Here is a 24,796-nt window from a genome sequence, read left to right as displayed (position 1 = left end):
ACTTCCGGTATCGGAATTTAAAAAAGCCCTTTATTTCCTTGTTGGCTAATTCTACGTAATTGAAAACAAATAAGAGTCATGTAGAATGTATTGTGGGAGGTGGAGGAGACATTAAAGGCATAGTGGTTTATTCAAATCACATGGCATAGCATTAATTCCAATTTTTTTTTTCAAGACGTTCGGAGTTAAAAAGATATTGACTATGTTAACTTTTTTATATTTTGTCAGATATGTATGTTTCACAACTTCCATGCTCTTCACCTTCTTTTGTACTTCTCCCAAACTTTCTCCTTCATGATCCGCAGCAGTAGCATTTTTTTCATCAACTTTTTCTTCACCTTATTCATCTTCTTCACCTTCTTCCCATTAATTTTTTTTTTCCATTCTTCATATTCTTCTTATTCAGCTATTATTAATTTTCATATGCTATTACTTCATCTTCTTCCTATTCTTCTTTTTCTTCATTTTCTTATGGTGACAGGCATTCCTGTAGTACTTATCTATAAAAGTTATAAGATTACACCTTACGTTCTGCCTGTCACAAAAGATTTACAACAGGATTTGTCCGCGTTCAGTTTGGCCTGCAGCAGCAGGCATTTTCCAGGGGCACCACGAGGAGGAACGGACTCACCCCCATATACTGCTTAGTCTTCTTCTGCTTATAATTTTGATTTCTTCTATGCTGATTTTTAGTCTTATGCTTAATGTTCTTCTGCTTTCTGTTCTTTTGCTTTTGCTTCTTCTGCTTCTTGTTCTTCTGTCTTTTGTTCTGTATCTTGGTGGTTGTCTTCATGTTCTTTGTCCTCTTGGTCTTATTATTTAGGGTCATATTTCTGGTCTTCTTTGGTGTGGTCTTCAGGGTCGTCGTCATCAGGGTCGTCGTCATGGAGATCAATAAGGATTACCAAAGACAATTTCAAAAAGCTTGATCTTGGAAATGTAGCAGAAGGTACAAGAAGGCTGGGAAACTGGCGAGAACCAGCTGACAGTACTGGAACCCCTAGTGGCAGCTGAAGGAACAATAGCCAATGGCACTACTGAGGAACAGCTGACGGTGCTGGACCCTGGTTACTATGCAGGAGTTACCTGTGCTAGAAACCACTACCAAGGACCAGCTGACGTTGCTGGACCTCGGATACCGAGATGGAGACACCTAGGCCATAGGCTCTGGCGAGAACCAGCAGACAGTACTGGAACCCGGATGGGTAGCAAAAGGAACAAGAGCCAATGGCACTACCGAGGACCAACTGACGGTGATGAACCACGGTTACTAAGCAGAAGGTACCTGTGCTAAAAAGCACTACCAAGGACCAGCTGACGGTGCTGGACTTTGGATACCGAGATGGAGGCACCTAGGCCAAAGGCTCTGGCGAGAACCAGCTGACAGTGCTGGCACCCGGATGGGTAGCAGAAGGAACAAGAGCCAATGGCACTACCGAGGACCAACTGACGGTGCTGGACCATGGTTACTAAGCAGAAGGTACCTGTGCTAAAAAGCACTACCAAGGACCAGCTGACGGTGCTGGACCTCGGATACCGAGATGGAGGCACCTAGGCCAAAGGCTCTGAAGAGAACCAGCTGACAGTGCTGGAACCCAGGTGGGCAGCAGAAGGTACCCATCCAATGCAAAGTAGCCAGGCCGCAAGCTGGCCGCAGTTACCGAAACCCACAGTCCTACAGGGGGTCCATGTCCCATTGGCACTATGGATCCAGCCTTCAGTGCCAGTTCCCGCAGCACACATAGGAGTCACCTAAACTGCAGGCACCGTAGAGTCGGCTAACCCGGCCGCAAGACGACAGGACAACGGATTGGTGGCATAGTGACCTTGACACTACCCGGAAACAGCAGGCGTGCTGGAACCAGGCTGGGCAACAGGGAGTACCCGTGCCAAAGACACTGCCGAGAACCAGCTGACGGTGCTGGAAACCAGATGATTAGCAAAAGCTACACGAGCCAATGGCACTACCGAGGAACAGCTGACGTTGCTGGACCACGGTTACTAGGCAGGAGGTACCTGTGCTAGAAAGCACTACCAAGGATCAGCTGACGGTGCTGGACCTTCGGATACCGAGATGGAGGCACCTAGGCCAAAGGCTCTGGTGAGAACCAGCTGACAGTGCTGGAACCCGGGTGGGTAGCAGAAGATACCCATCCAAAGCAAAGTAGCCAGGCCGCAAGCCGGCCGCAGTTACCGAAACCCACAGTCCTACAGGGGGTCCATGTCCCATTGGCACTATGGATCCAGCCTTCAGTGCCAGTTCCCGCAGCCCACATAGGAGTCACCTAAACTGCAGGCACCGTAGAGTGGGCTAACACGGCCGCAAGACGACAGGACAACGGATTGGTGGCATAGTGACCTTAACACTACCCGAAAACAGCTGGCGTGCTGGAAAAAGGCTGGGCAACAGGGAGTACCCGTGCCAAAGACACTGCCGAGAACCAGCTGACGGTGCTGGAACCCAGATGAGTAGCAAAAGCTGCAGGAGCCAATGGCACTACCGAGGAACAGCTGACGTTGCTGGACCACAGTTACTAGGCAGGAGGTACCTGTGCTAGAAAGCACTACCAAGGACTAGCTGACGGTGCTGGACCTTCGGATGCCGAGATGGAGGCACCTAGGCCAAAGGCTCTGGCGAGAGCCAGCTGACAGTGCTGGAACCCGGGTGGGTAGCAGAAGGTACCCATCCAAAGCAAAGTAGCCAGGCCGCAAGCCGGCCGCAGTTACCGAAACCCACAGTCCTACAGGGGGTCCATGTCCCATTGGCACTACGGATCCAGCCTTCAGTGCCAGTTCCTGCAGCCCACATAGGAGTCACCTAAACTGCAGGCACCGTAGAGTCGACTAACCCAGCCGCAAGACGACAGGACAACGGATTGGTGGCATAGTGACCTTGAAACTACCTGGAAACAGCTGGCGTGCTGGAACCAGGCTGGGCAACAGGGAGTACCCGTGCCAAAGACACTGCCGAGCACCAACTGGCGTTGTTGGAACCCAGGGACAATCATGGTGAAGGCCGAGGCCTACTTGGTGGTAGTTTTAGATTGTTTGTAGGCTACTACAGACTGTCAACGTGCTCCAATTAGGCATCTGTCTCCACTCTGTTTCCAGGATTTCACGTGACCACCAACACCGCCAGTTTATGCGTACAGTAGCCGTCTGCCCAGTACACACGTGTTCCTGTGTTACTGGGGTTCTGTAATGTCAGCAGATCCCCTGATGTGTGTCTTCCAATGTCTCCTGCTCTGTCCACATTCCCACCGCTTGCAGTGGGAAGGTGGACAGCGCAGGAGACAGTGCCGGACACACATTGGAGGATCTGTTCACGTAACAGAACACCAGGAACACAGGAACAAGTGTGGAATGCGTGGACGGCAACTGTGAGCAGGAACTGGCGGTGTTGGAGGTCAGGGGAAATACTAGAGACAGAGTGGAGACAGAGGCCAAATCAGAGAATGTTTAAGTCTGAAGTAGTTACAATTTGGAGGCAGCAGCAGTTTGCCCTCCACACAGCAGGGGATCAGCTGACGTTACTGGCCCCCACTTTCACATGAACGAGTGTTTTTTTCTGTGTGGACAGCACTTCCGAGCACCAACTGGCGTTGTTGGAGCCCAAGGACAATCATGGTGCAGGCCGATGCCTACTAGGAGCCAGGTGTAAATCGGAGGTATTTTGACTTTGGAGGCAGCAGGAGAGTTTGCCATACACACAGCAGGGGATCAGCAGACGTTACCGAACCCCACTTTCACATGAACAAGTGTGTTTTCTGTGTGGACAGCACTTCCGAGCACCAACTGGCGTTGTTGGAGCCCAGGGACAATCATGGTGCAGGCCGAGGCCTACTTGGTGGCAGTTTTAGATTGTTTGTAGGCTACAACAGACTGTCAACGTGCTCCAATTAGGCATCTGTCTCCACTCTGCTTCCAGGATTTCACGTGACCACCAACACTGCCAGTTTATGCGTACAGCAGCCGTCTGCCCAATCCACACGTGTTCCTGTGTTACTGGGGTTCTCTAATGTCAACAGATCCCCTGATGTGTGTCTGCCACTGTCTCCTGCTCTGTCCATATTCCCACCACTTGTAGTGGGAAGGTGGACAGCGCAGAAGACAGTGCCGGACACACAGCAGGGGATCTGCTCACGTAACAGAACACCAGGAACACAGGAACAAGTGTGGAATGCATGGACGGCAACTGTGAGCAGGAACTGGTGGTGTTGGAGGTCAGGGGAAATACTAGAGACAGAGTGGAGACAGAGGCCAAATCAGAGAATGTTTAAATCTGAAGTAGTTACAATTTGGAGGCAGCAGCAGTTTGCCCTCCACACAGCAGGGGATCAGCTGACGTTACCGAACCCCACTTTCACATGAACGAGTGTTTTTTTCTGTGTGGACAGCACTTCCGAGCACCAACTGGCGTTGTTGGAGCCCAGGGACAATCATGGTGCAGGCCAAGGCCTACTAGGAGCCAGGTGTAAATCGGAGGTATTTTGACTTTGGAGGGAGCGGGACACTTTGCCCTCCACACAGCAGGGGATCAGCTGACATTACTGACCCCCACTTTTACATGAACGAGTGTTTTTTCCTGTGTGGACAGCACTTCCAAGCAACAACTGATGATGTTGGAGCCCAGGGATAGTCATTTTGTAGGCTGAGGCCTACTTGGAGGCAGTTTAAGATAAGACGTTGTTAGAATTTGGAGGCAGCAGGAGAGTTTGCCATACACACAGCAGGGGATCAGCAGACGTTACCGAACCCCACTTTCACATGAACAAGTGTTTTTTTCTGTGTGGACAGCACTTCCGAGCACCAACTGGCGTTGTTGGAGCCCAGGGACAATCATGGTGTAGGCCGAGGCCTACTTGGTGGCAGTTTTAGATTGTTTGTAGGCTACAACAGACTGTCAACGTGCTCCAATTAGGCATCTGTTTCCACTCTGTTTCCAGGATTTCACGTGACCACCAACACCGCCAGTTTATGCGTACAGCAGCCGTCTGCCCAATCCACACGTGTTCCTGTGTTACTGGGGTTCTGTAATGTCAGCAGATCCCCTGATGTGTGTCTGCCAATGTCTCCTGCTCTGTCCACCTTCCCACCACTTGTAGTGGGAAGGTGGACAGCGCAGGAGACAGTGCCGGACACACATTGGGGGATCTGCTCACGTAACAGAACACCAGGAACACAGAAACAAGTGTGGAATGCGTGGACGACAACTGTGAGCAGGAACTGGCGGTGTTGGAGGTCAGGGGAAATACTAGAGACAGAGTGGAGACAGAGGCCAAATCAGAGAATGTTTAAATCTGAAGTAGTTACAATTTGGAGGCAGCAGCAGTTTGCCCTCCACACAGCAGGGGATCAGCTGACGTTACCGACCCCCACTTACACATGAGCGAGTGTTTTGTCTGTGTGGACAGCACTTCTGAGCACCAACTGGCGGTGTCGGAGCCCAGGGAAAATCAGGTAGTAGGCCAAGGCCTACTTGGAGCCAGGTGTAAATCTGAGGTTGTTTGACTGTGGAGGGAGCAGGACACTTTGCCATACACACAGCAGGGGATCAGCTGACGTTACCGAACCCCCACTTACACATGAGCGAGTGTTTTGTCAGTGCGGACAGCACTTCTGAGCACCAACTGGCGGTGTTGGAGCCCAGGGAAAGTCAGGTAGTAGGCTGAGGCCTACTTGGTGGCAGTTTTCGATTGTTTCTAGACTACTACTAACTGTCAACGTACTCCAATTAGGCCTCTGTCTTCACTCTGTTTCGAGTATTTCCTCTGGCTTCCAACCACGCCAGTTGCTGCTCTGAAATGCCGTCTGCACAACCCACACTTGTTCCTGTGTTACTGGGGTTCTGTAACAGCAGCTTCTCCCTAGAGGTGAGTCAGGCCATGTCTCCTGCTCTGTCCACTTTTCCACTACAAGTAGTGGGAATGTAGACAAAGCAGGAGACATTGCCGGACTCACCTCTGGAGATGAGCAGATGTTACAGGACCCAGGTAACACAGGAACAAGTGTTGATTGTGCAGATGGCACTTGAGAGCAGAAACAGGCGGTGTTGTAGGCCGGAGGAAATACTCAAAGCAGAGTGGAGACAGAGGGCAAATCAGAGAACATATTAAATCAGAGGTAGTCAGAAGTTGTAGGCAGCAGGAGAGTTTGCCGTACACACAGCAGGGGATCAGCTGACGTTACCGAACCCCACTTACACATGAGCGAGTGTTTTGTCTGTGTGGACAGCACTTCTGAGCAACAACGGGCGTTGCTGTAGCCCAGGAAATAAAGTTCAGGTCATAGAAACATGAACACAACAGGAGACCTGGATCCTGTTGCCTGACAATTATTTATTCTGGAAGAGGACTGGCAAATTCAGGTGAGATCCAGGCCTTGTTCATTTTCAGAAAAGTAAGCCGGTCAACATTATCGGCGGATAGTCGCGTGCGACGGTCTGTTACCACACCACCTGCAGCACTAAAGACACGTTCCGATAATACACTGGCAGCAGGGCAAGCCAGCACCTCCAATGCATACTGGCTAAGCTCTGGCCATGTATCCAGCTTAGAGACCCAATACTTGAACGGGCAAGAGCCGTCTGGGAGTACACTAACAGGGCAAGACAAGTAGTCTGTCACCATCTGACGGAAACGTTGCCTCCTGCTGACTGGAGCCGTCTGTGATGGTGTAGCCGTTTGTGGCGGTCCCACAAAACTTTTCCACATTTGGGCCATACTGGCCTTGCCTTGTCCTGTGGCACTGCCTCTGCTACCTCTTTGTGCAGAGCTTCCTCCACTGCCTCTACCCACATGGCTGCTTTGAAAAGCACTACCAGCAACACTTGCGGAGGGAATGGAGAACATGATGGCCTGCACAAGTATTTCTTGGTACTCCCGCATTTTTCACTCCCAGTTCAACTGTGGTATGAGGCTTTGAAAGTTGTCCTGGTAGCAAGGATCTTGGAGGGTGTACACCCAATAATCAGCCGTGTGGAGAATGTTGGCGATGCGGCAGTCATTTAACAAGCATTGCAGCATGAAATCAACCATGTGCTGCAGACTGCCAACTGGACCGGAAACGCTGTCCCCAGCTTGAGGCAGCATCTCAGCCTGCTCAGCATCACCCCACCCTCGCTGTACACACTGACTACTAGAGCCTTGTGTACCTCCCTCCTCTGGAGAGATGTGTTCCTCCTCCATTGACTCCTCGTCATCCTCCTCACTTAGTGTCCCCTGCCTGGGCCTTTGTGTGGAGGCACGTTGCGCAGACTTGCCAGAAGCAGATGGCATTTCTGACTCCTCGTCCTCGACCTCTTCAAAAACCTCCTCACTTAGTGCTTGTAAGGTTTTTTGAAGCAGACAGATAAGGGGGACAGTCATGCTGACTAGTGCATCATCTGCACTGGCCATCCGCGTGGAGTCATCGAAGGCACGCAAAACTTGGCAGATGTCCCTCATAGTGGCCCACTCAGTGGTGGTGAAGTGTGTCCGGCGCACAGTGCGACTTGTTTGCGCCTGATGCAGCTCGTACTCCATTACTGCTGTCTGCTGCTCACACAACCGCTCCAACATATGTAACGTTGAATTCCACCTGGTGGGGAGGTCACATATGATGCGATGTTCTGGCAGGCGGAATCGGCGTTGCAGAGATGCAATGCGCGATCTTGCCATGCTGGAACGCCGCAAGTGAGCACACTCTAGGCGAACCTTGTGCAGCAATGCATCAAGATCCGGATAGTCCCTCAGAAAGCTCTGCACGACCAAATTGAGCACGTGTGCCAGACATGGTATGTGAGTGAGGTTGCCTAGGCCCAGAGCTGCCACTAGATTTCGGCCATTGTCACTCACTACCAAACCAGGCTGGAGATTCGCTGGCACAAACCACACATCGCTCTCCTGCTTGATGGCATTCCAGAGCTCCTGTGCTGTGTGGCTCCGATTCCCCAAAGAAATTAATTTAAGGATGGCCTGTTGACGTTTGGCCACACCTGTGCTCATATCTGGCCTAACAGGCTCATGCAGTGCTGATTCCGAGGAACTAGAGTAGGAGGAGGACTCAATATGTACAGACTGCATTCCTGCAATCCTTGGAGTTGGCAGAATACGTACAGAGCCACTCTCCAGATCTGTACCCGGCTCTACAACATTGACCCAATGGGCAGTGAGGGAAAGGTATCGTCCCTATCCATGGCTACTGGTCCACGCATCGGTGGTCAGGTGGACCTTGCTACTGATGGCGTTTAGTAGCGCATTTTTAATTTTTCCCTCCACATGCTTTTGCAGGGCAGGGACGGCTTGCCTGCTGAAATAAAAGCGGCTGGGCACATTGTATTGTGGAACTGCCAATGACATCAAGTTCCGGAAGGTGTCAGTCTCCACCAGCCTGAATGACAGTATCTCAAGGGCCAGTAGTTTGGCAATGCCGGCATTCAGAGCCAGTGCTCGGGGATGGTTTGCCGAGTATGGCCGCTTTTTCTCCCATGCCTGTGCTACCGATTGCTGGTGAGTGGCCTGGGAGTGTGCTGATGACTGAGAACGTGGTTCAGTGGGTGGAATTTCACTGGGTCTCTGGACAACAGTGGCAGAGGTTCTTCCATGGCGTTCCAGTGAGGAAGCCGAACCAGCTGTGTGTGAGCTGGAGGAAGAGGCCCCAACACGAGCTGAAGAGGTGGTAGGTGCTGCTGAAGGTTGGCCTACATCTTCAGTGTGTCTGTGTAACTCCACCTCGTGCTTGGTACGCACATGTTTCCACATATTTGTGGTATTGAGGTTGCTCACATTTTTCCCTCGTTTAACTTTCTGATGACACAGCTTGCATTTGACAAAGCAAATGTCATCTGCAACTGTGTCAAAAAAAGACCACGCACTGCAAGTCCTGGGAGCGCCCGTTTTCTGTTGTGGAAGAGGATTGCTCCTCACGGGTGCCAAAGTGGAGGCTACAGGCAACCAAGTCTGCCCCCGCCCTCTCCCTCCTCTTTTGGCCGTTCGGGGAATCTCTTCCTCAGAGCTGCTCCGACCACCTTCCTGTGGCTGACGCCATGATGGGTCAAGGACCTCATCATCTCCACTCCCCTCTTCAAGCACCGGCTGGTCCTGGGTTGTCTCGCCAGCACCGTACGCACCAGAAATTGGCAACTGAGTCTCATCATCATCAGAAGAGTACTGAGGTGTGCTGACAATAGGCACTGGCCCACCCGCCTCTTCAGATTCAGAGGGACAAAGCAGTTGCGCATCACTGCATACTCCCTCTTCTTCACGCTCTAGAATGCTGCTTGGCTGGCCACCTCTTTCCAAGCCAACAGATTCTGAGAACAGAAGTAAAGATTGAGATGGCTCCTGTCCAGGGCTCTCAGACTGCCTGGGCAATTTGGCAGGTGGTGAAGAGACAGATGGTTGCTCTTCAGTGCTCTGGCCCTGGGAGGATGCGGAAGTCATTGAAGTGGATGCGTTAGCTGCCATCCATCCGACAACGGCTTCAATTTGTTCGTCACGCAGCAGTGGGGTACGGCGAGGTCCTACAAAGCTGCGCATGAAGGACTGTTGCCTGGTAAAAGTGGGGGATGCCGGGTCACTGGTGGCCGCAGCAGACACCGAATCCCCACGTCCTCTCCCTGCTGAATCCCCCCGTCCTCTCCCAGCTGAAACTCCACGACCACGTGCCTTACTCCCTGCCTTCTTCATCTTGGTAGACTGATAAAGATAGGCAGAAAAGTAAAAAAGGGGGGCTTAGTGTTCTTATTCCTGAACACCTGCTAACCAGTATAAGAAACACTAATTTGGCTAAGAGTGTGTGTACTACACTTTAATATGATCTAATGTGGCCTACACAACTCTAAAGTGGAGTGTTTGGTGAACTTTATTTCCTTTTTTTTGGGGGGGGGGGAAATAAAAGGATGTGACCAAAGTTTGAAAGCTATAGTATCACAAACTTTTTGGAGCGATTACAATGCAGGAAGCTAACCTACAATGCAATTGATGAGGCTCCAAAAAATAGGGTGATACTAGTCTGGCTGGCCCTGAAGGGCACAAGCCAGCAAAAAGGCTCCTCTATCTAATCCTATATAGTGTTTGCAACCATCCAATGACAATGGATGCGGATGGAAGCACACTAATATAGGAGCAAAAATCTGGACAAATTAGCTGCAAAAAAAGGACTATGTATGAGGCAGTGACGCACGCTGAGCGGACTACAACCAGCGGTGGCTGTAGAACACACTACAACGTGAGCTGCACTCACACACAGAGAGACCTATCAGACAGCCAAAAACAGTGCAGAGAAATGGGCTATAGCACTGAAAGGCTGCTGAAAGGCTCCGCTGTCCACTCCTTTAGTGTTTGCAACCAACATATATGGATACGTATGGAAGCACACTATACAGGAGAAAAAAAAAGCAGCAATAAAAGAAAAATGTGTATGAGGTAGAGACACACGCTGGGCGGCCTACAAGCAGACGTGCCTGCAGGACACACTACACAGTGTGGGTCTGCACTCACACAGCCCTTTCAGACAGCTATTAAAACAGCGCTGCTGGGCTACAAAAATGCTACAGTGGTGGATTATGTAGCCTGGGTAGAGCAATAGATATGCTTGATGATCGCTATTTCTAACTGTCCCTCACAGTCTTCAACAGCAGCCTGTCCCTAACTGAATTCGCAGCAGAGTGAACCCGAAATGGCGGCTGCTGCGGTTTTTATAGTGCATCATGACATCATTTCAGCAGCCAATCACAGCCATGCCAGTAGTTAACATGCCTACATGCCTAACAGGATGTGCCCACACTTCTGAGGATACCCATTGGCTGAATCAAATCGAGCGGGCTCCTAGCATTATGGGAACTTCCGATTCCGGTATTCGATATGAAAAAAGTATCGGAACTAAGTATCGGAATTCCGATACAGCGAATATCGGCCGATACCTGATACTTGCGGTATCGGAATGCTCAACACTAATTATCATTCATATTATATATTAAATCCAGAGTTTTATTTAAACCATGCAGCACCATTATCATTCTGTTCTAATAACACCTTTTGTCACAATATCGCTGCCAACATTATTAACCGCTGTTATTTCTTTGGATATTACTATGTACAAAGAGAAATCTATATAGCTGCTAATATCTTTTTAGATATACAGGGATTTTACTATTATTGTTAATTTCCCCTGGAACCCCGGACAACACCTTTACCAGGTTGCCTCCGGTTTATCCAAAAAGCCACTCACGTGCGCCCAGAGGCGTAGCTAGGGTTTTGCTTTAGGGGGGGCGAAACATCTGAGTGGGCCCCTAGCTAGGTAACTTTGATTACAACTCGGTGACGCACCCTAATAGTGGATATAGAAGATGACTGCACTGTTACTGAAAATAATCCCAATATAAAGACCAACATGGATATTACATGGTCAGTGGTAAATACCAGTCCTACAAAACATACAAGTGATTACTGCATAGTTACAGATAGTGCCTTACCGCTGATGTTCTTTCTGATGGAATCGTTCACTTTTCACGTCTTTTCCATCTGGCCCAGACCGACATGACAACTTCTCCAGCCATGACTCTGCTACAGAGAATACAATAAAGACATGTTTCACTTCTCATATTGCAGCCCCATCATCATCTATCTCCAACCTGCACAAACCCCTCATCCTGCTGCTACCCCAATACTGAGCCGCTGTTGCCGTATGTGTCCCTATTACTGCACCTGATACCCCAATACTGAGCCGCTGCTGTATGTGTCCCTATTACTGCACCTGACACCCCAATACTGAGCCACTGCTGCCGTATGTGTCCCTATTACTGCACCTGATACCCAATACTGAGCCACTGCTTCTGTATGTGTCCCTATTACTGCACCTGATACCCCAATGCTGAGCCTCTTCTGCCATATGTGTCGTCCCTATTACTGCACCTGATACCGCAATGCTGAGCCGCTGCTGCCATATGTGTCCCTATTACTGCACCTGATACCCCAATACTGAGCTGCTGCTGCCGTATGTTTCCCTATTACTGCACCTGATACCCCAATACTGAGCCTGTGCTGCCGTATTTGTCCCTATTACTGCACCTGATACCCTTATGCTGAGCCGCTGCTGCCATGTGTCCCTATTACTGCACCTGATACCCCAGTGCTGAGCTGCTGCTGCCGTATGTGTCCCTATTACTGCACCTGATACCCCAATGCTGAGCCGCTGCTGCCATGTGTCCCTATTACTGCACCTGATACCCCAATACTTAGCCGCTGCAGCTGTATGTGTCCCTATTACTGCACCTACTGTGTGGTTCTGTGTGACCTCTAAATTCTAAAGCATCCCTCTATAATATAGTAATGCCGGGTGCAATTGCCCTAGAAAACAGTGCCCACATATTGTCTTCTAGAATGTAATATTGCCCTCTGTGTGCCCCGTTTGACAGTCACTGTAACCTGAGTTCCCCTATAACAATAAGTGCCCACTTTACATTTATTAATGTCCTGAGTCCCACCCCTGTTCAGCTCCCCTATACACAGTAATATGCCCCCTCACTGTATACATACTGACCCCTTAGTATCCCCCAATGATGGCTCCAACACTGTATGATGGCCCCCTCAATAATCTCCACATTGTATGATGGCCCCCTAGATAGCCTCCATATAGTATAATATACCAGATAGTCCTCAATATAGTATAATGCAGCCCCCATATGCAGACTCTACAGTATAATGCAGCCCCCCATGGGCAGACTCAATAGTATATTGCAGCCCCCATAAGCAGACTGTAATGAAAGGCAGCACCCCCCCAACCCCCCTATAGGCAGCCTGTAATATAAGGCAGCACTCCCCCCATAGGCAGACTGTAGTATAAGGCACCCCCCATCCCCTATAGGCAGACTGTAGTATAAGGTAGCACCCCCCATTCACCCCATACACCTTGTAAACATACGGCTCCGCTCCGTACACCCCGTACACACACGTTTCCACTCCATACACCTTGTACACAAACAGCTCCACTCCGAACACCTTGTACACAAACGGTTCCGCTCCGTACACCTTGTACACAAATATCTCCGCTCACCCCATACATACGCGGCTCCGCTCCTCCGTACACCTCATACATGCATATCTCTGCTTCCTACACCTTCTACACAGACGGCTCCGCTCTGTACACCTCATACACACAGCTCTGCTACATCCACCTGGCTGTAAACCCCTCCCAACCCCACACATAAACTTCACCTTATCCACCACCAATGCGTGACAACCAGCACAGCAGAGTCCTGCAGCCAGCCACTGAAGTCCCTGATCATGTGACCCCCCTGACTCCGCCCCTCGTGTGACATCATCACAGGTCCTTTGCGCACAGATTAACTTAGGATGACATTGCTGGCTGTGAGCCCACTGCTGGCACTGGGGCCCCCCACTGCCTTTTCAGGGGCCCATAGTGGCCGGGTGGCAGAGTAGGGAGATCGATTCTACCTGCTCTGCCGCAGAATGTAACTGTATGGGTGCGCTGTGCACGCCGATACAGTTACATTAGTGTAGCTCCGGTGGGCCCCCTCAGAGAGCAGGGCCCGGGGCGACCGCCCCCATGGTAGCTACGCTTCTGCATACGCCACATGACCTTCACCAGGCCACCTGATTCACCCCAGTGACTAAAAGGCAATATATCAGTTATCCTTGCAGCTGTAATAATCTACTGATCATCAAATAGATATATATAATTGGCTGGCCACATGGCAGAACCATCATAAAAAAACTTATTCATAGAAAAAACCTTTTAGTCAAAAAGCCACTTCACAAAAAATCTTTTTACAAAAGCTTTTACAAAAAGTCCATTCGTCCTCCATGTCCTTAATATCTTCACCAGGGTAATTTCAACACTGTTACAAATAGTGAAATTTCTAAAAAAGAATGAAAAAGAATTAAAATCAGGAATAATCACAAAAATTACAAAAAATACAAAAAATTATTCCTTATTCAACCATAGGCCCTCAACACAGCACATACAGAGGAACTTTCTCACATAACAGTATGTAGTTTTAATTCAGCATTTAACCCTTTCGGTTTTAGTGTATTCAGCTCATAGATCCACTTCAGTTCTTTTCTCTTAAGTATAACTCCTCTATCCCCACCCCTTCTTTGTATGGGGACCATATCAATTATTCTAAATCTCAAGTCCCTCTCAGTATGATTACACTCCACAAAGTGTTTCGGGACCGGCAAATCAAGTTTCTTCTTTCTAATAGTATATCGATGTTGGCTTATTCTGGTCTTAAAGTCCCATGTGGTTTCCCCAATATACCACAGTTTACAGGGGCATTCCAAGAGATATATCACGTGATCAGAGTTACAAGTTAGAAACTTATTTTATAGATTTTAGAAGTTTCATGATGTTGGAAAGTGGAACCCATTAACATTAGTGGACAATTCACACATGACAAACATGGGTAGCAACCTGTTCTTTTGTTATCCGATAGTGTAACCTGTAGGTTTCTTTTTAAAGATCCAATATCAGATTTAACTAAAAAATCTCCAATATTCTTATTCCTTTTATATGCAAACAATGGTGGTACAGTTAGTTCCTCAACATGTGGTAAACATTTACCCAACATACCCCAATGTTTTTTTTTATTATAATTGATACATCTTTGCTTTCCTCATTATATGTAGTTATAATTGGGATTCTTTTTAAATTTTTTCTCTTACTGATATCCAACTTACCACCAATTAATTCTTTCCTACCCTTTTCCAAAGTTTTCCTTTTTATATTCTCCAACATATATTGAGGATAACCCCTATTCATAAATTTTTTGATCATAGTGTCCATAACTATATCCACCTCACTATCCATTTTAACAATCCTCCTCACTTTCAATAGTTTACTGAGTGGTATTGATCTTATTATACTGTGTGGGTGTTGGCTGTCATATACCAATAAATTATTTTTGTCAGTTTCTTTAACAAACAATGTAGTAACCAATTCACCTTCTATTTGTTTTATTAACACATCCAAAAACTGTAACTGTGTTTTTGAAGAAACCAAAGTGAATTTGATTGTTTCATCAATTGTGTTCAAGAACCGATGAAACTCATTCAATGCATCCTCTGTGCCGGTCCAGAGGAGAAAAATATCGTCTATGTACCTCCACCACACCAACGTATGTTGAAAGTGGGGAGACACATAGACGAAGTTCTCCTCTAGGACCCCCATAACAATATTTGCATAAGCAGGGGCCATATTGGCCCCCATTGCTGTGCCACGTCTTTGAGTATAAAAACATCACCAAATAAAAAATAATTTCGGGTCAAAATTATTTCCAACATTTTTAATAAGAAATTCTTCCCCTCTTCAGTATATCCGGCCTGTTTCGACATCTCATCAACTGAACTAAGACCACGCTTATGGTCTATTGAAGTATAAAGTGACACGACATCAAAAGACGCCAATATCACTTCACCCTGTAGTTCAATTGTCTCCAATTTTTTAAAAAAATCCATCGTGTCTAATATATACGATCTACAACTCCTTGCAATTGGATTTAATATTTTATCCAAAAATATCCCCATTTTGCTAAACAATGAGTCGACCACTGATACTATCGGTCGACCCAGGGGATTTACTAACGTTTTGTGGATTTTTGGAATTGTATATAGTACAGGGTTTTTAACTAACAAAAAATCAAACAAATCTTGATCAATTATATGGAAATCCAAAGTTTCTTGTAAGCACTCCCTCATTTCTTTCATTATTTTAAATTTTGGATCACTATCCATAATTAAATAAACTTCATCATCCAAAAGTTGTCTCTCTATTTCTTTTAAATAATTATCCTTGTCCATGACGATGACCGCACCCCCCTTATCTGCGGGCTTGATGACTATGTCGTCGTCATGGACATGTTCTTGTAATGCCTTATATTCATCCTTTGTAACATTCGGATGTCTAAAACCCTCAGTCATAGAACTTCTTAGTTTTTCAACATCACCCCTGACTGCTTTCTCAAAAGCTTCTATAACAGCCAAATTACTAGGAGGAAGAAAATCACCCTTCTTTCTTAAATCAATTTGATGTAGATCAAATTCACTTTTCCTCATTTTTTTCACATCATTTTTACCATAAAACCACTCTTTCAGCTTAATGTTCCTGAAGAAACATTCCAAATCTAGTTGAAGTCCAAACCAATCAGTGTGTGAACACGGGCTATATGACAAACCCTTACTTAATATTGAAATCTGAGACTCAGTCAATACCTTGGTGGATATGTTGACTACAAGATCTAGTCCTTTTTCTTCTGTGTGGCTTGTCTCTGTGGCTGTAATCTGTTCTTTTCTAATTTTCTTCTGGCTCCGATGGTGACGCTTGCCCCCTCTCCTTAATACGTCGGGGAGATCCCCTGTTCCATTGTCTAGCTCTAAAGGGAATAAAATCATTAGTAAAATATCTAGGACCAACAAGATTATATTGACCATCTTGAAATTGACCTCTTTTCTTCCATACTGGTTTAATATTATCCTTCTGCCAAATGTAAACATGTCCACTCTCATAGTCCTCCATATCTCTACACCATTTCTTTCTTTTTATTTCTTCCAAATCCATTTGTAGGAATAAGTCATGTGCCAGTCCTTTGTATTGATCACATATCTGTTTAGGCATTATATATAATCTCCTGTGAGACGTCTTTTTGTCTTTTTTATACGCTAAACAAGGCCAGCTTTTCCAACCTCTCATCATAAGGGAGGCCTTACATAATAATCTAGCTTGAACTGACTATAACTTCTGAATATTCTTTTAAAAATGTGGATCCAAAAACTGAATCCCATATTCTAGATGTGGCCTCTCCAGTGATTTATAAAGGAGTAACAATAAATTGGGATCACTGGACTTTATTAGTGATGACTCTGAGCAAGTGTGCTTGAAACTGCTTGATACTCAATCGAGCATCGCTGTGCACTGACAAGCTTGTTACTCAATCAAGTATCGCAGTAGGTTCGAGCTCTTTGCTCGAGTCACCGCCCTGCATGCTTTACGCCTGTTAGACAGTCAATGAACTTGCGGGGATTGCTCACCATACATGGTAATGCCATAGCCATGTTCACTAGTGGCATTACTGTGATTGGCTGGCCGCATCGCGTCATCAGGTCTTATATAAGACCCAGTGAAATAATACTTGGCACACTCTCCTCTGGAGGCAGTTCAGGAAAAGTTGTTATAGGAAGGAGAGCTTATTTTTGAGCAAGCATATAGGCAGGGTTTCATATTGCTATTGCAGTAATTATATAACGCTGTATATATAGTATACTGTCCTTTCTCTAGTAAAGCTTCCTCTAGTAAAACGTTACCTGAATTCAGTGTAGGGCTATCTGATTGAGGAGGGATACTTTTGGATTAGAGGCATATACAGTAAGCAGGGTGTAATTTTGCTATCACAGTACCTGTTTACCACTGCTGCACCATTAAAGGAAAAGTATTTTTCAGTGCTACATACTGTTGTGGCGCCCCCAGGAGTATGGCCGCCACAGTGGCTTTGCCTTCCTCCAGGGGAGGATAATGCCAGGCTTGGAGGCAATGATGGATCTCTCTCACAGTCAATCCTTACATGCAACACAGTTCCACTCCAGGCCAGCAGGGGGAACTCTGAACCAGGATTCAGGGGAGGAGTGCCCTCTGAGGGCCAAGAGGGGTTGTTAGTTAGTAAAGGCCCCGTCTCACTAAGCAATCTCGGTAGCGAGATCGCTGCTGAGTCACAACTTTTGTGACGTAATAGCGATCTCACCAGCGAGATTGCTGTGTGTGACAGCGATCAGCGAGTGGCCCCCCTGCCGGTATCGCTGATCGCTGCAAGAAATCTCTGGACATTTCTTTGGTCGCTGGTCTCCCGCTGGCTAGCACACATCGCTGTGTGTGACAGCGGGAGACCAGCGATCAGGTGTAAAAAATAATAAAAAAAATAAAAAATATAGTTATTCTCACCTTCCGATGTCCCGTTCAGCCATCCCGCCTCTCTACACGCTCCGGTCCCAGTGATCCTTTGCACGAATGACCGCAAGACTTTATTATCCCGCGAGACCGTGAAATCTCACGGACATTCATGCAAAGGATCACTGGGACCGGAGCGTGGAGAGAGGCGGGATGGCTGAACGGGACATCGGAAGGTGAGAATAACTATATTTTTTATTTTGATTCTATTTTTTACAGGATGGCCAGCGATGCCGGGCGCTCGGCATCGCTGTGCTGATCGCTGGTGAAGCTGTCTGTGTGACAACTCACCAGCGATCACATAGCGACTTACTAGCGATCCTGACACCTTGATATCGGTGTCGGGATCGCTGGTAAGTCGCTTAGTGAGACGGGGCCTTTAGTCTGCGGAGGGTGAAGTGTGCAGACGTGGAGAACAAAGTTGGAAGTTGAGCTGCAGAAGGTGAGCTCCCTCAGCTTGAGAGCGCACGAACTGGAGCCTGGTCTCTACGGTGGTACGGATACTAAAGGTCCTGCCACAGATACCAGAGGAGTAGGAGGATGTAAATGCCCTGCTCCCATCTAAGACTTGAGGCACAACAGCAAACCGGATAGAGAGCTACAGCTGTCTGCCGTTCAAGTGAGAGTTCTAGGAACATTTGACAGGAGGAACTTCAGAGTAACTAAGTACTGGAGTGCTTCACACCACACAAGCACTAGGAAGGAGACTGCACAACCCGTCTGTGAGAGAGAATCCCAGAGTTGCTTCCAGGCTAACCTGCTCCGTTACCATCTGTAATCAGGACCCTGGACTGCATATACTAAGTAAAGGTACATAAACTGCAACCGCTGTGTCTTATCTGTTCCCTACACTTCCGGCACTGCTACATCCCCGTGCCAACCACATCTACACTGCCCTGGGGCTACAGCACCGCCTGTGGGGAGCTGCACCATCTTTGCTGCACCACATCAACAGTCCCAGTGGATCTGCGTGCAGCATTGGCTTAACATCTTACTTGCCAAACACCACAGGTGGCGTCACGAACTATCCATATAAGCTACCTCTCAAACCACCATTGATTGGGGCGCCCAGGGCCACGGACCGGGTCACCGCTGCTGTGACACATCCCCCTGACACTGGCCCGGTACCGAGTACCCCACAGCCCTGGGAGGGCGACCCAATTTGGCATCACGAACAGGATTACAGAGCCCGGTATCCCCGGGTCCTGTGTGCCATAGACTGTGATTGTGAACTGTGTGAATTTGGCACCAGTTGCCGCCATTGCCGCGCTGCTTGGCGCGCGCAGGAAGAAAGAGGCCGGCCTTCATGGGAAGAGCCTGCCACAGAGCGTGAAGCGGTGAAGTGCCACGCGGGAAGAGAGGACAGCGTGCGAGAGGAGGAGGGGCTGAGGCCTACAGCCCGGAGCGCCAGGCCTGCGAAGCAGCCGCCGGTGAGCACACACAACCCCCGGCCCTGGCTAACGTCCACTAGGGGGGAGAAGATGTCCATGCCAGATGGCAATGTAGTGGCCGGCGCCGTTGCCAATCCGGCAGTACCGCCAGGAGGAGCGCCCGCCGCAGCGGTCCCCATCATGCCGCTGTCTATGCCCTACATACTGGGAGCGGCCTGGCTACCGCAGTACTCGGGTGAGTCACATACCCTGAGTGAATTTAAAGAAAGACTGTGCAGCTTGTTTAAAGTTTACCCTCTGTCTGAAAACCAGAAAGTGAATATCCTGATTGGACAGCTAACGGGTGCAGCACTGAGGGAGGTGAAAGCATGGAAGGACACCGATAAAGAGACTGTTGCAAAGGTCCTGGCCAAGCTGAAGAGCACTTTTGATACCCGCACTGCAGCTGAAATCAAGATGAGGTTCTTTGGCTGTAAGCAGAGAGCACAGGACAGTATCAGGGACTATGCTCTCAACCTGCAGGAGGCGCTGCGGGCAGTTAAGCAAGTTGACCCTGACAGTGTGAAGGAAGAAGATAAGCTGTTAAAGGAGCAGTTCATTGAAGGACTCCTGTCCAGTACCCACAGAGGACAGTTGCACAGAGGACAGAGCTATTCGGGTACTGCAGGAATCCACTTACAGCCATCCAGCGCCCCCTAGGCGCCAAGCGATCACCTATCATCAGGAAGCAACATCCTTTCCTTCCATCCCTGTGGAGGCTGATGCGCAGACTCTGGATAAAGACCAAACTGAGGAGCTGCGTCTTCAGGTCCAGGAGTTGACCAAAGAGATGGCTGCACTTACCAAAACCGTGCAGTCCCTGCAGGTGTCCTCCAAAGAAAAGATCCAGCTTGCTTCCAGTCCAGAGGATGTCCCGTGGCTCCGGAGGAGGAGAACCCCGCCACTTCGAGGAAGGAACAACGATCGCTATGACCAGGACGGGCATCCCATCTGTCGGCGCTGCTACAAGGCAGGTCATCTTGCAAGGCACTGTCCTTTAAACGAGCAACCCCTGGGGCAGAGGGCCAACCCCCAGGAGTAGGATCCCCAGGCCCAAGAAACTGGAGAGCCAAGTATGTTGGAGGGAGTCCGATCCTTCCAGTGGTGATTGACGGTATCCCCATGAACGCTTTGCTGGACACTGGCTCCCAGGTGACCACTATGCCCTATATTCTTTACAAGAGGTATTGGGCTGATTCTGAACTCACCCGTGGTCCTACTGATGAACTGACAGTAGTTGCGAGTAATGGTCATACCTTGCCGCAGATTGGATGCAAGGAAATTACTGTTAAAGTGGGGCGGGTGGAGTTAAAGCCTCAAGGTCTGATAATTGTTGATATTGATTGACGTGAATGTAATCCCATGATGACTCTTGGCACAAATGTAATTGAAAAACTGTCTGTCCGAGGTTATTGTCTTGTTGCTACAGGTGGCTGAGACTGCTAGTTCCGGAAAACAACGAGTCCTGCAGAAGGAGATCCGAGCCCTGATGCAGAGGCAACAGGTAGTACTCTCTGGTGGAGAGATTGGCAGCGTCAGAGTGAGTGATGCTTTCCCCATTGTAATACCCCCCAGGAGTGAAATGTTGATATGGTGTCGGGCAGCTATAGGCCATAGAGGGAGGGATTACCAAGCATTGGTGGAACCAGTATACTCCGAAAGCAGGCCCACTGTCCTGACAGCCAGAGGGTGGTTGATGTACAAAAAGGGAGAGTACCTGTACGTCTTTTGAATTGTGGGGAAGAGGAAGCCACAATACCTCGGTACGCCACAGTTGCTAAGCTGCTCACAGTTAATAACAACTCTTTGCAAGCAGCAGAACCCTTGGTCTCATCTGATCAGGTGGAGGACAATGGCTCTGTGAAACAGCCAGAGGAGTGGTGTCAGCAACTGCAGGTGGGAACTGACTCTACACCTTCATACCAGAGAAATGGGGTCTACAGAGTGACACAAGAGTATGAGCGGGTATTCAGCAAACACCCACTAGATTTTGGGCAGGCAAAAGGGGTGCAACATCATATCCCCACTGGAGACCATCCACCCATAAAGGAGAGGTGCAGACCTATACCCCCAACACAGTAACAGTGTGCTAAGAGTATGTTGAGGGAGATGAAGGAGGCTGGGGTTATCAGAGACAGTTGTAGCCCCTGGGCAGCTCCAATAGTTTTTGTAAAGAAAAAGGATGGTACCATGAGAATGTGTGTTGATTACAGGAAAATTAACAGCATTACACATAAAGATGCCTACCCATTATCTAGGATTGAGGAATCTTTAGCTGCACTTAAAACTGCTAATTACTTTTCCACCTTGGATCTCACCAGTGGGTATTTGCAGGTTCCCGTGGCAGAGTCAGATAAGGAGAAAACCGCATTTACCACTCCAATGGGTCTTTGTGATTTCAATTATATGCCATTTGGGCTCTGCACTGCTCCTGGAACATTTCAACGGCTGATGGAGTGCTGCCTGGGACACATGAACTTTGAAACGGTCCTGTTGTACCTGGATGATGTCATTATTTTCTCCAAAACCTATGAAGATCATTTGGAACACCTGGCGGAAGTGTTTGAAGCTTTGTCCAATTTTGGCCTGAAGGTGAAGCCCTCCAAATGCCATCTCCTGAAGCCCAAGGTACAGTACCTCGGTCATGTGGTCAGTGCAGAAGGTGTGGCACCAGATCCTGATAAGGTTACAGTCATCCGGGACTGGCCGAAGCCCAGCAACCTCCATGAAGTCCGCCAATTCCTTGGACTGGTAGGCTGCTACCGAAGATTCATCAAGGGCTTCACTGAAATAGCCACCCCTATGCAAAACCTTCTCGTGGGGCAGTCCAAGAAAGGCAAGCAGAAGAATTCTACATTTGAATGGACTGGAGAATTGGAGAAGTCCTTCACCAGATTGAAGATGGCCCTCGCAGGTGACGAAGTTCTGGCCTACCCAGATTATGAGAAACCCTTTGTGCTGTACACAGATGCCAGCAATGTGGGACTAGGAGCAGTACTGTTGCAGGTACAGAATGGAAAGGAAAGAGTGATCTCCTATGCTAGCAGGAAGCTGCGTCCCACTGAAAGGAACCCTGACAACTACAGTTCTTTCAAGTTGGAGTTCCTTGCCATAGTCTGGGCTGTCACCGAAAGGTTCAAGCATTACCTAGCTTCTGCCAAGTTTACAATCTTCACGGACAACAATCCGTTGACCCATTTGGACACTGCAAAACTGGGTGCCCTGGAGCAGCGGTGGATGGCTCGGCTATCTAACTATGAGTTTACTACCAATGCTGATGCACTGTCCAGAATGCCGAACCTACCAGATGCAGGAGAAGACCCAGAGGCTCTTGAATAAATAGAACTACCTCCCTTCCACCGGCCACTTGCGGCCCAACGTGCTCAAGGAGTGAGGGACCGACGGTCTGGCATGAAGGAGGTCACCCTGAACCCATTGCCCCATCATGACTGGGCAGAAGCGCAAGATAGTGACCCTGCAGTCTGCCTGGGGAAGGAGCTGCTGACTCAAGCTGACTCACGCCCAGAGTCAAATGCTCCTGAAGAAACCCAGCAGCTGTGGAAGGAGAAGGGTCGGCTGTTCATTTATGAAGGGAAGCTGTGTCGGAGGAGTATCAATGCCCGCACACATGAGCTGGTCTGGCATGTGATACTCCCAAAGAGAGAGGCATCAATGGTCCTGGAAGCATACCATAATGGAGCTGGACACTTCGGATGGAAGAAGTTGGAAGCATTGCTCCGAGAGAGGTTCTATTGGGCTGGTATGAGGAAAACCCTTGAGAGGTGTTGCGGAGAGTGTGGACAATGTAACCTGCGCAGAAAGGATCGAGACAGCCAGAGATCTCCCCTGCAACCAATCATCACCAAACAGCCCCTCGAGTTGGTAGCCCTGGACCATGTGAAGCTGGTTCCAAGCCGGTCGGGCTACATCTATGCTCTTACCATTGTGGATAACTATTCAAGATTCCTGGTAGTTGTACCTATCAAAGATTTAACTGCCAGGACAGCAGCCAGAGCCTTCCAACAGCACTTATGTAGGCCACATGGGTATCCTGAAAGAGTACTCACAGATCAAGGTCCAGCTTTCGAGGCAGAAGTGTTCCATGAGTTCTGCAACTTGTATGGTTGTAAGAAGATCCGGACAACACCTTAACACCCACAGACCAATGGCATGTGCGAGAAGATGAACCAGGTAGTGATTCATCTACTGAAAACGCTGCCCTTGGAGGAGAGGAATCTGTGGCCAGAAAAGTTGCCGGACCTGGTAGATCCCTACAACCATATTCCAGTGAACTCTACCAACTGTACTCCAGCATACTTGATGAGAGCAAGACCGGGTAGACTACCTATTGACTTGGACATGGGAGTTCTCATGCCGGAAGCCACGTCCCCAGAAGCTGACTGGGACACAGAAAGGCAGCAGCAGTACAGGAGAGTACAGGAGTGTGTGGAGAAGAGTCTGGCCCAGGCAAGACAAAAGCAGGTGAAGCTGTATAATCAAAATGCACCTGCTGATCCTTTGGTGCCGGGAGAACAAGTCTTGAAAAGAAAGAGAAGATTGCACAAGCTGGATGATCAGTGGGAGGCTGAACCTTATACCATTCTGCCCTCAAACTTTGATAATACTAAAGTATGCCTTGTTAGTAAAGATGGTGGAGAGACCTCGGCAGCGGTATCCAGGGACCATTTGAAGTTATGCCCTGACCAGTTGAAAGCAAGAACAAAAGAGTCACATGACATCCAACCTGTATAGGCAGAAGAGAAGGTCAGCACAGTGCTTGGAGAGTTCCCTGCCAATTGGACTAGAATTAATGATGCAATAGTAGTGCCAGTGTTGTTATTCCCCCAAGTGGAGGCACAGGAGGACGTGACTCAAGAGAATCAGGAGAATCAGGTAGCAGATGCCACACCAGCAGTGGAGCCAGAGAACCCTCGCCCTGCCAGTGGTGAACCTGTTGTGTCCCTGGTGAGTCCAAGAGTTTCTAGACAATCACGTATCCCTGGGTCATGCAGAACCACCAGTAGTGTATCCAGAGCATTACCCACTACACCGGTAGTTAGAACCAGACAGTCAGTAAGGGCCACTACAGCACCAGTGTTACGCAGATCCACTCGTACCACACAGGGAATACTACCAGTCAGGTTCCGTATATAAAGTAAATGTGAATATTGAAATTGAATGTAAATATGTAACTGTTTTTCAAGTTTTGTGCCTACAGGTAACCTGTAAGAGTTCCCTTTTGATTTTACCAGTTTGTTTTATGGACACTGAACCACAGGACTTGTGTGTGGTCAAAAACTTTCTTTATAAATAGTTACCATTTGCCCAGGAATGGACCATGGACATTGATGTTGGACTTGTCATCATAGGACCATTTTTGGAAACATTTGGTTTTTGTACATTTTTCCCTTTTTCAATCTTGTACAATT

This window comes from Dendrobates tinctorius, unplaced genomic scaffold (assembly GCF_039654945.1).
Source record: "Dendrobates tinctorius isolate UK_male_01 unplaced genomic scaffold, ASM3965494v1 ptg000060l, whole genome shotgun sequence".
In the NCBI taxonomy this organism is placed as follows: Eukaryota; Metazoa; Chordata; class Amphibia; order Anura; family Dendrobatidae; genus Dendrobates; species Dendrobates tinctorius.
The sequence above is the reverse complement of the archived record's forward strand: the minus strand, read 5'-3'. Positions refer to the sequence as shown.